At 38.0% G+C, this 10,554-nt stretch overlaps 1 non-coding gene across 1 annotated transcript; it reads right to left on the reverse strand.

Annotated features, from left to right (window-relative positions):
- Window positions 1-3,313: 3,313 nt before the first annotated feature.
- LOC127116110 (small nucleolar RNA R71) lies at window positions 3,314-3,420 on the reverse strand. Its single transcript, XR_007801093.1, has one exon. It is a non-coding gene; the product is annotated as a small nucleolar RNA R71 (small nucleolar RNA).
- Window positions 3,421-10,554: the final 7,134 nt, after the last annotated feature.

Here is a 10,554-nt window from a genome sequence, read left to right on the forward strand (position 1 = left end):
TGCCATGTATTAGAGGCCTTTCATCTCAATTTTGTTTGATCCTTGCATCATTTCCCGATTAAATTATTCATTGATTCTTTGTGTGCATAGTTTCACTTGTCCGATTAACCTGATATTTTTTATACTTGATTCTTTCATCCATGCTTCTATTTGTTTGATTGATTAACATGTTTATACTTCTCATACATTATTTAATGCTCATTCATTTCATTCTTTGATTACTTGATTTGATCATATACTTGTTTAAATATCTTATTGTTGACTAACTGTTGCCTACTTGTATGGTGTATGAGGCATATATTTATATTGCTTGATTGCCATGTCAACCCCCATTCATAAAAAATGTATCCCTCTCCCATGAAATGTATAATATTTATTCTTTCATTTCTTTATTCATCTGTTAATACAAGAATTAAAATGAACATTCGATAACCATTTCAAAACAAGATCAAAACCTCGATCCAACGTCGAGTAATCATTTTTCAAAACCTAACAGAACCAGCACGTATTCGTCCACCCTTTTGTAAGTCGATTGCTTTATGCATCGCCATCAACCTTATAAGTCGATTGCTTTATGCATCTCCATCAACCTTGTAAGTCGATTGCTTCGTGCATCGCCATCTACCCTTATCCCTAGCACCTCTCCTGGCTCCACTCGTCAATTCTTGTTCTGATTAGGTAGCACCCATTAGATAGAATCCTTTGTATGATAACATAGGTAGGATTCCCTTATCCTTTTGTATGATAACATAGGTAGTATTCCCATATCATTTTGTACGATAACATAGGTAGGGTTCCCATATCCTTTTGTATGATAACATAGGTAGGATTCCCTTATTCTTTTGTATGATAACATAGGTAGAATTCCCATATTCTTTGCATGCTAACATTAGGTAGTTATTCCCATTTGTAGATCCTAACACTTAAGTACATATTGTGATAACATGAAATTATATCACATTTTAGGACTTAATTCAATTAAATTATATTATTATTTACTTTAATTTATTTCATTTTATCAGATATTACGCGGTATTTCCTTTCTATTTATCTCAGGTAGTCTATTTGAAGCAAAAGTAAAAAAGGAAGAAAAGGAGGTGCAAAAAGAAGTCTTTTGGAAACAAATAGCAAAAGCCAAGCCCAGCCCAAAGAAGGCACAGGCGTTGTGCCTGTGACGAGCGTCACGCTGTATACACTCCTGTGACGAGCGTCACACATGGTGTGACGGACGTCACACCATTCCCCTACATTTTTGCCTTCAGAGACGTTGAGTCCTATTTGCACGCTGAATCCTATTTCCACGCCTATACCTTCGTTACGTGAAGACCCTTTGACGCGGACTACTTCTGAAGACCGTTACGGAAAGTGCCAATATAAATACCAGCTTTGCAAACCCTTCCTCGGTTCCACGCTTCCAGACAGTTTCCAGTTTTCGTTTTTCTTTGCATTTTTCTTTTCCCAGCAGCTTAAGCATATTCCTTATAGTACTTCTTTTATAATTTTTAGATTGTTTCTTTTGCAATTCTATTTTCTTTTATAGCACTTAATTAATTTTTCACACAATAGTTTCTACACCGGAAACTATTGTGTACCTTTTACCGGATCTAACCTTACGTTAGAATCTAGTTTTTTTATTCCTTCGCTTTATTTTTCTGCCTGATTGAAGAACTCAAGAACAAATCCAACCGGTCTGTAGTGGAGTGTTCAAGACTGCTATTTAATTATTCAGGTTCTATATTTATTTGTTGAATTTATATATGCTTGTTTTTATTATTAATTTATGCTGCTTGCCTGCGATGAATCTGTTTACGCATGTTATTTATTTAAGTCTGTTTAGCATGTCTGGCTGATTTATTTAGGTATCGGTATGTAAAGTAAGCGGAATGAAGGAATCAAAACTAAGTTGGTTTAATTAAGTTTAAAATTAAAATCACTCTTTTTACGGTCTCAATTTACAGGTATAATAACAAAGTTTTTGTACGAAAGTAAAAGACATAAAGAAGTTAAAATCAATAGAGCGAGAGTTTGAGGTTTTGACTGGACAGTGTAAATTGGACATTAATTCTAGATCAGGGCGAGAGCAATTTTTAGAGTTAATTAAATTCTAACCTTTTTCAAAAAGTATTTTTAAAGATTGAATGTGAGGACGAGAGTTAAGCATTTGAATTTAATTATATAACCTGAGTCAACAGAGCGAGAGTTTGAGATAAGGGTGTTTAAACGATTAGTGTTTTCTTAAAAAGAGTTTCTACGGATTCTATTGTCTTCAAAAAGTGGTTTTTGACTTAACTATAAGTGACAACTACGTTAATATAAAATCATAGTTTATTCAACAGAGCGAGAGTTTGAGATAAAACTTTTAACCAATAGTGTCAACTGAAAAGATTTACTTTAAAACCAAGAAACCAATAAAGAATTGATTCCCTAATTACGACGAATTACATACCGATATCCGCTTATTAGATATTAATTTTAGATCTTATTTTAGTTCTAGTTTTTTCCCCCAAAAATCAAAGTATTACCTGCCTTAGCTTTACGAAGTAACCTTAGATAACGGTATATCGATTCATAAGTCCCTGTGGGATCGATATCTTTTAAAACTACGCGATAGAACTATGCACTTGCAGTTTGTACCCCAAATTCGACTCATAAAGACGCGATCAAGTTTTTGGCGCCGTTGCCGGGGATTTTTATTTAGTCGATATCGTAACTCTTCTGTTACGCTGTAGAGACTAAGGCTTTTCTTTCTCTTTTCTTTCTTTCGTTGATTTGTATGCCACGCACTCGCTCACAAGGCGAGCCGTTCTACTTACGAATCAACAATATCGAACTATATCTCCGAGTCTTACGACGAATTCGGGAATATCGTGCTGCAAACAATCTCCCTCCTGTAGAACTTCCTGATTTCAAAAATATTTTCCCTTCGATACCCGAGATGGCAGAACCAGCTCGTGCTCTTAGAGATTACGCCGCTCCATCGCAAGATGAACCACAATCAAGTATTGCTCCACCCGCAATCGAAGCAAACAACTTTGAACTCAAACCTTCACTGTTGCAGGCAGTGCAACAGAACCAATTCTCTGGAAATCCTACTGAGGATCCTAACCTTCATTTATCCGTATTTGTCCAATACGCTGATACTGTTAAAGCTAATGGTGTCACTTCAGAGGCAATTCGACTTCGTCTTTTTCCTTTCTCACTAAGAGATAGCGCTAGAAGATGGCTTCAATCTCTTCCTTCCAACTCAGTCACCACATGGAACGAGTTGAAGAAAGTCTTTCTTGCTCGATATTTTCCGCCAAGCAAAACAGCTATGTTAAGAGCCCAAATAAATGGATTTAAACAGAAAGATAACGAGTCTCTTTTCGAAGCATGGGAAAGATACAAAGACATGATGAGACTTTGTCCACACCATGGTTTAGAAGACTGGTTAGTAATTCATACATTCTATAATGGTCTCCTGTACAACACGAGGTTAACAATAGATGCCGCCGCAGGTGGTACACTAATGAACAAACCTTATGCTGACGCTTACCAACTTATCGAAAGCATGGCTCAAAACCACTATCAGTGGGGAACCGAAAGAACAATGGTGGAAAAACCTCAAACGAAAACTGGCATGTACGAGATAAGTAACCTTGATCATGTTAATGCAAAAGTGGATGCTCTGGTCCAGAAAATTGAAAGTTTAAATGTATCACCTCCAGCCACCGTAGTTGCCATAACTCAGAATTGTGAAGTCTGTGGAATCCAAGGTCACACTCCTGCAGATTGTCAACTCCTAACAGGAATCCAAGCGGAGCAAGTAAACTATGCTCAAGGAAGCCCCTACTCGCACACCTATAACTCAAATTGGAAGAATCATCCCAATTTTTCATATAAGAGTAATAATGCTCTATACGCACCTGGACAATCTCCAAATCAAGCCCCAGCTATACCTCCGGGATATCAGAAGCCGACCCCATCTACATCTAACAATAACGCCCCTAGGAAATCCAATTTGGAAATCATGATGGAAAACTTTATAGCTTCTCAACAGCAAACCAATAAAGATTTCTTAAACCAGAATGTACACACTGGCGAACAAATTAAACAACTAGCAAGTAAAGTAGATGCCTTGGCTACTCATAACAAAATGCTGGAAACGCAAATTTCACAAGTAGCTCAACAACAAGCGCCTACTGCTGCCCCAACTGGTACATTTCCTGGCCAACCCCAACCTAACCCGAGAAGCCACGCTCATGCAATTATACTGAGAAGTGGAACGGAAGTGGAAGGACCGTCTGACCCAAGGATAGAAAACCAAAACTCTAAAAGGTCAACTGAGGAGGAAAGTGAACCTAAGGAAAAGGAAGAGAGTAATAAGGAAACCGTAGAAAAGAAGGAACCTTATGTACCTCCACCACCTTATAAACCACCTATCCCTTACCCTCAAAGGCTTATTAAAACCAAAGATGCGGGCCAATTCAAAAAATTTGTCGACCTTCTAAAACAATTAAACGTCACAATTCCGTTTACAGAAGCTATTACGCAGATGCCCTCATATGCTAAGTTCTTAAAAGAAATTCTTTCTAATAAAAGGAAACTTGAAGATAGCGAAACCGTTACACTCACCGCTGAATGTAGCGCTATAATACAGAATATGCCTCCTAAACTTAAAGACCCAGGTAGTTTCTCTATACCCTGTCACATAGGAAAATTTGTCATTGACAAAGCCTTATGCGATTTAGGAGCCGGTATTAGTGTTATGCCTTTATCCATATGCAAGAGACTTGAAATGGGAGAATTAAGACCAACTAAAATGTCTGTGCAACTAGCAGATCGTTCCGTCAAATATCCTGTAGGAATTCTTGAAAACGTTCCAGTGCGCATAGGTCAATTCTACATTCCAACTGATTTTATAATTATGGATATTAGAGAAGATGAAGTTACACCCATTATACTGGGAAGACCGTTCTTAGCAACTGCCGGTGCAATCATAGACGTAAAACGAGGACGACTCACTTTCGAAGTAGGAGAAGAGAAAATTGAGTTCATTCTTTCCCAATTTTTGAAAGCACCTGCAATAGAAGATACATGTTACTTCATGGATATCATCGATGAATGCATAAAAGAAACGGAGTTAGAAAAAGACAAATCATCTGACTATCTTGTAGAAGACAAACTTAACCAATGTTTAGCAATAACACCGGACCCTACGCAATGCCTTAAGAAACCAACCTTAGACCTGAAAACACTTCCCAAGAATCTAAGATATGAATTCCTAGACTTAGAGCTTGAACGACCAGTGATAGTTAATGCTGACCTAAGAAGACTCGAAACAGAAAAACTCCTGCATATCTTAAGAAAATATCCAACCGCACTAGGTTACAACATCACCGATCTTAAAGGAATAAGTCCTTCTATTTGTATGCACCGCATCATGCTAGAAGAAGACTGTAAAACTTCTAGGGAACACCAGAGGAGACTAAACCCGATCCTGAGTGAGGTAGTGAAGAAGGAAATAACCAAGTTATTAGAGGCAGATATCATATATCCTATATCTGATAGCAAATGGGTTAGTCCTGTAGACGTAGTACCAAAGAAAGGAGGTATAACAGTCATTGAAAATGAAAAAGGAGAAACTATAACCAAACGAATCGAATCGGGTTGGAGAATATGCATTGACTATAGGAAACTAAACAAAGCAACCCGAAAAGATCATTTCCCTTTACCATTCATTGACCAGATGTTAGAACGATTAGCAAAACATTCACATTTCTGCTATCTAGACGGTTACTCAGGTTTCTTTCAAATACCAATTCATCATGATGACCAAGAAAAGACAACGTTCACGTGCCCTTTTGGTACCTTCGCTTATAAACGAATGCCGTTTGGCTTATGTAATGCTCCTGCAACTTTCCAAAGATGCATGATGGCAATATTCGCCGATTTTCTAGAAAACATCATGGAAGTATTTATGGATGACTTTTCCGTATGCGGACAAAGCTTTGAAGAATGTCTTGAAAACCTGGAGAGAGTTCTAGAGCGATGTGTAAAAGTAAACCTAGTACTTAATTGGGAAAAATGCCACTTCATGGTACAAGAAGGAATTGTTTTAGGACACATCATCTCAAATAGAGGAATTGAAGTAGACAAGGCCAAAATAGAGGTAATCGAAAACCTTCAACCTCCGAAAACTGTGAGAGAAGTACGAAGCTTCTTAGGACATGCCAGTTTTTGTCGACGATTCATTAAAGACTTCTCTAAAATAACTAAACCGTTGACCGGATTATTGATGAAAGATGCTGAATTCATATTCGACAATAAATGTTTAGAAGCATTTCAAACGCTAAAACAAGCACTGATCTCCGCACCCATAATGCAGACACCAGATTGGAATGAACCATTCGAAATAATGTGTGATGCCAGTGATTACGCTGTAGGTGCTGTTTTAGGACAACGAAAGGATAAAAAGCTTCATGTTATATATTACGCAAGTAGAACTTTAGATGAAGCACAAATGAATTACGCCACAACCGAGAAGGAACTTCTAGCAGTAGTGTTTGCGCTAGATAAATTTCGTTCTTACTTGGTCGGAGCCAAAATTATCATCTACACTGACCACGCTGCTATCAAATACCTCTTAACTAAAAAGGATGCTAAACCTAGACTCCTAAGGTGGATCCTGTTGCTATAAGAGTTCGATTTGGAAATCAAAGACAAGAAAGGAACTGAAAACGTAGTAGCAGATCACCTCTCTAGACTTGAGAACCTTGAACCGGAAAGAACATCAATTAACGATGATTTCTCGTACGATAAGCTTATAGCTACCTTAGAAGAAAATAAAGCTGATAAACAGGTAGAAACCACTTTAGCTATATCTGTTACACCGTGGTACGCTGACCTCGTCAATTATTTAGCTGCCGGAATAGTTCCACCTACCTTATCCTACCAACAGAAGAAACGATTCTTCTATGACATAAAACATTATTACTGGGATGACCCCTTGCTTTTTAAAAGAGGCCCCGATGGTATTTTCCGTCGGTGTATACCCGAAGAAGAGGTAGAAAATATAATCCAACACTGTCACTCCGCTCCTTATGGTGGACACGCAAGTACATCCAAGACCTGCTCTAAAATCCTACAAGCCGGTTTTTATTGGCCAAGTATATGGAAGGATGTACATGCAGCTATTAAGAAATGTGACAGATGTCAACGCACAGGAAACATATCTAGACGTGACGAGATGCCACAAAAGGGCGTTTTGGAAGTAGAGATTTTCGACGTGTGGGGAATAGACTTCATGGGACCTTTTCCATCCTCTTTCGGTAACAAATACATACTCGTGGCAGTTGACTACGTATCAAAATGGATTGAAGCTATAGCTTCCCCAACTAACGACACACGAGTAGTAACTAGACTCTTTAAGAATATAATATTTCCAAGGTTTGGTGTCCCAAGAATAGTAGTCAATGATGGTGGATCGCATTTCATATCCAAAGTACTCGAAAAACTACTACTTAAGTATGGCGTAAGACATAGAGTAGCGACACCTTACCACCCTCAAACCAGTGGGCAAGTGGAAGTATCTAACAGAGAAATCAAACAGATACTAGAGAAAACAGTCGCCACTTCAAGGAAAGACTGGTCATTGAAATTACCAGAAGCTTTATGGGCTTACCGAACTGCTTACAAAACACCCATAGGGACAACCCCATTTAAGCTAATTTATGGAAAATCCTGTCACCTACCGGTAGAATTAGAACATAAAGCCTATTGGGCTATTAAAAATCTAAATTTAAACTATAAAGCCGCCGGTGAAAAGATAATCCTTGATATAAGCGAATTAGAAGAACTCAGAAGAGACGCTTATGAAAATGCCAGAATCTACAAAGAAAGAACAAAACAATGGCATGACAAGCGCATATCAAGGAAAATCTTCAAACAAGGCGATACAGTCCTTTTATTTAACTCCAGACTAAAGTTATTTCCCGGAAAACTACGATCTAGATGGTCAGGTCCTTTTCAAATCACCAATGTTTTTCCCAGTGGAGCAGTAGAAATTAAAGGCAAATCTATGGAACCATTTACCATAAACGGGGAACGTCTAAAACATTATCACTATGCAGAAAACAATGAAGATTCGCAAGTTTTGCACTTAGACGAAATGCCTCCAGAAATTATAGATTATAATTGATTGTTTTTATGTCGAGCTTGCGACATTAAACAAAGCGCTTAGTGGGAGACAACCCACAAATATTTTATTATTTCCTTATTCTATTATTATTTTTCTCTTTCTTCCTTAATTATTCTCTTAATTTTTGTTTAGTATTCATTCTTAATTTATTTTAATTTATTAAAAACTTTTCTCTTCTTTCGGCATTTGGCCAACTCCTGACTAAAACTCTTGTTTTTCTTTTCTCTAGCTAACACTAACCTGATGGGACAAATTGATCGTATGGGTATCAAATTCAGAGGAACAGCTCAGAAACAAAAGTTTGAGGAACTAGCCACGAGAGAGATGCTACCTAGCCTGTATGCTGATGACTGGGCAATGACTGCCCTTGGACTAAGACAAAGTGTCCTGTATTTGCTGAATCAGATAGGGTGGGAAACCGCTCCTATCCGTAGACAATTTGTCACTTACCGGAGACTGACTCTAGAATTCCTTAGTTCTCTGATCTACCTACCCAGCCATGGAAAAGGAATAAGCAGAGGTTTTATCCAGTTCAGAATGTTTAACATGGAGTACCAATTTAATATTCAAGATTTTACCAACCTTTTAGGCTTCCCTACATCCTTTGACACATTCACAGTGAGCCAAGAGGAACTTTTCGAATATAGAGAACTTGAACACTTTTGGGGTAACTTGACTGGAAATGACGATCCCGAGGACCATGAGTTTCTCTCTGGAAACATACATAACCCGACCTTCCGTTATTTCCATAAGATCCTGACCCACACCTTATTTGGGAAGAAGCCAAGCAGTACCACAGTTTCACGTGATGAACTCTTCATCATATTTTGTGCTTCCCAGAACCGTCCAGTAAACGGTGCCACTTTTATGTTAGCAAATTTGGACCACCTTATCCAAGATGAGCGAGCACCAATTCGAATAGGCGGTTTGATAACTATGATAGGTAATGCTATTGGATTACGTCAGCCTATGCTTGACTTAAGCCCTTTTTGTGGCATCACTACTATGAGTATACCCTTCCTCTTCAACACTTTGTTTATAGCAAACCTAGGGTCTGATGAGTTTGAGCTTATAATTGATAACCAAGTTCTTTGCCTATTCACCATGCCCGATCCTAGGACTAGTGTTCACAACCGCAACAACTGGCTCTACAATCTGAACGAAACCCCCTCTCCTGTTAGATCCACTGAATCCATCCAGGACTACGAGATTTGTGATGACTATGAGATGTATGATGACCAGATTCCTTATGCTGAATCAGATCCTCAGACACCATCTGGCTATTATGATATTGATCCTCCTCCTCAACCTGCTCAGACCGAAGAATCGGCAATACCCGACCTTAGACATCATATGCCCGGAACTGATTATAACACTGCCATGGAAGCTTTGATGTCAGAACAAGATGCCCTCAGAGAAGAATTCAGTAGCTTGAGGCACGAATTTCTGGGATACATGAACAATATGACAAACCAGTTTCAAGAGTTACTATACCGTGTTAACTCCTTTGCTCCTCCGACCAGAGATCGTGCAGATGGATAGATTTTATTTTCTTAGTTATTTAGTCTTAAGTTAGATTATTTATTTAATGTTATTTCCAATTATGTTCGCATTTGTTGCTCTTTCGCATTTTTGTTTTTCTCCATTGTTACATTATGATTATTTTATTGAAGCTACTTATTCATTTTATTATGTAATATCTATTATGCTCTCTACTGTTGCTGCCTACATGAATTATTAAAGAACAATATATTTATGCATCATTATGCAAAGTAGAATGACATGCAGGAAAATTAAATAGCAAAATAAAATAATCTGAAGCAAAACAATTAAATAATAAAAAAAATTATATAAAAATAAATAAATTACCAAGTTATTCTGAAGAACGCTAGCTGAAGCCATGCCAAAAAGCCTGTGTGACGAGCGTCACACAATCTATGACGGACGGCATGCCAAGTACCTGTTACGACCGTCACGCCCCTGTGACGAGCGTAACACCTCTCTGACTAGGTGAACGTTACAGTGCCGTTGGAGACGAACGTTACACCCTTTCACTTTTTACCTTCCCCATTAACCCACATTTATTCACTTTTCAACCACCTTTTTTCCAACTTCCAAATTCTTTTCCTATAAATACCCATCAAAACCCTCCTCCATTCACCACAAACCACTCTCTAATATCAAATACATTTCTTTACTTTATTACTCCTTTCAATTCATTCATCAGTATGGCGGGAAATCAGAATTTCGGAAATATCATCTTCCGATCCGGAGATGAAAACTATCAAAGGGAGCAATTCGAGCGCTTTCAACAGCGAGGCATTGTCTCTACCAGGTATCCTGATTCAACTTGTTTACAACAATTAGGATTACTT

The sequence above is a fragment of the Lathyrus oleraceus genome, chromosome 1 (assembly GCF_024323335.1).
Source record: "Lathyrus oleraceus cultivar Zhongwan6 chromosome 1, CAAS_Psat_ZW6_1.0, whole genome shotgun sequence".
Taxonomy (NCBI): domain Eukaryota; kingdom Viridiplantae; phylum Streptophyta; class Magnoliopsida; order Fabales; family Fabaceae; genus Lathyrus; species Lathyrus oleraceus.